This window comes from Budorcas taxicolor, chromosome 21 (assembly GCF_023091745.1).
Source record: "Budorcas taxicolor isolate Tak-1 chromosome 21, Takin1.1, whole genome shotgun sequence".
Lineage (NCBI taxonomy): Eukaryota > Metazoa > Chordata > Mammalia > Artiodactyla > Bovidae > Budorcas > Budorcas taxicolor.
In genome coordinates, this window is record NC_068930.1 from 48,942,109 (window position 1) to 48,943,895 (window position 1,787).

Here is a 1,787-nt window from a genome sequence, read left to right on the forward strand (position 1 = left end):
TCTATTTAAGAAACACTAAAAATGTACTCTTCATTTCAAATGTTCTTTTAAGTTACTTAATATTTTTAAGACATCAATGATGTAATCTAGTTTTAATAGTAAATTGACTTACTTTAAATTCAAACATATCCATTTGCCCATTAAGAAATTAGCCAAGGCTTCCTTCGGCATTCTCTTGTTAATGGCGGGCAGCGGCTGCTGAGTGGGACGCAGGTAACAGCTGCCCACACAGGCAGCCTCCCTGCCTCCTGCTTTCTTCTAGTGCCAAAGCTCATCAGCATGGCCGTGGTGCCACCCAATCGCTCGCAGAACAGCTGGCCCCAGGTGTCACCCAGTTCGGCAACGAGTACATTCCAGCAGACCAATCCCCTCACCCTGGAGCGCACCATCAACCTGTACCCTCTTACCAATTCCCTTTTTGGTACAAAAGAGCCCCTCTATGAGAAGGACAGCTCTGTTGCAGCCAGATTTTAGCGCATGAGGAAGGACTTTGATAAAATTGGCATGAGGTGGGCTGTAGAACCAGTTTTGATTGTCCATGAGCACGGGCTACCCCATGTGTTACTACCACAGCTGGGAACAACTTCTTCAAATTACCTGGTGCTGAGCTTAACCGAGGAGAAGATGAAGTTGAAGGACTAAAACGCTTAACAACAGGAGATATCAGGTGGTAAGATGGGGTCCTGCAAGACTGGGTCTTTGATGACTGCATTGGCAACTGGTGGAGACCAAATTTTGAACCTCCTCTGTATCCATATATTCCTGCATATATTACAAAACCTAAGGAACATAAGTTGTTTTTGGTTCAGCTTCAAGAGAAAGCCTTGTTTGCAGTCCCTAAAAATTACAAGCTGGTAGTTGCACCACTGTTTGAACTGTGTAACAATGCACCTGGATATGGACCCATCATTTCTAGTCTCCCCCAGCTTTTGAGCAGGGTCAATTTTATATACAACTGAATTGCTGCACAGCAGCGAAGGCGGTAGCACCCCACTCCAGTACTCTTGCCTGGAAAATCCTATGGACAGAGGAGCCTGGTAGGCTGCAGTCCATGGGGTCGCTAAGAGTCAGATACAACTGAACAACTTCACTTTTCATTTTCATGCATTGGAGAAGGAAATGGCAACCCACTCCAGTGTTCTTGCCTGGAGAATCCCAGGGACCGGGGAGCCTGGTGGGCTGCTGTCTGTGGGGTTGCATAGGGTCGGACACGACTGAAGTGGCTGAGCAGCAGCAGCAGCAGAGAAGTAAAAGAAGCCGTCTCTGTGAGCACAGCTACACACAGCATAGAATAAACGTCCAGGAAGAGCTTTTTTGGTATTATCTCTTTCCCAGTCCTGAAATTACCACCTACTTTCTATTGTCTGAATATAAAGTTAACGTGAAAAGCTAGATTGTGCTGTTAAAAGAAAAGAAATTAGCCAAGAAAAAACAGGGACATTAATCTCCAAAGTTTTTTTTTAAGGCTTTCTTTTTAACTTTGGAGAAATCTTTGGGGTATAACTAGTTTTTACTTTGAACAAACATTTATCTGTAGTTCAGTAATTCTTTCCATTTACCTCAGACACCCTTCTTGACCTGTTGTGGCTTTGACCCTAAACAAGACTCTCTTTCTTTGCTCAAGTGGTACTGTTAGGGATTTCCCAGCTACTTGTGTGAACCTAAGAAACATAACACTTCTGCTTAAAAACCATGTTTGAGCTCATGAAAAGAAAAGTGAAAGTGTCAGTCGCTCAGTTGTATCTGACTTTTTGTGACCCCATGGACTGCAGCCTGCCAAACTCCCC

At 44.2% G+C, this 1,787-nt stretch overlaps 1 pseudogene; it reads left to right on the forward strand.

Annotated features, from left to right (window-relative positions):
• The first annotated feature begins 279 nt into the window (after positions 1-279).
• Positions 280-959, forward strand: LOC128066927 (cleavage and polyadenylation specificity factor subunit 5-like; annotated as a pseudogene).
• Positions 960-1,787: the final 828 nt, after the last annotated feature.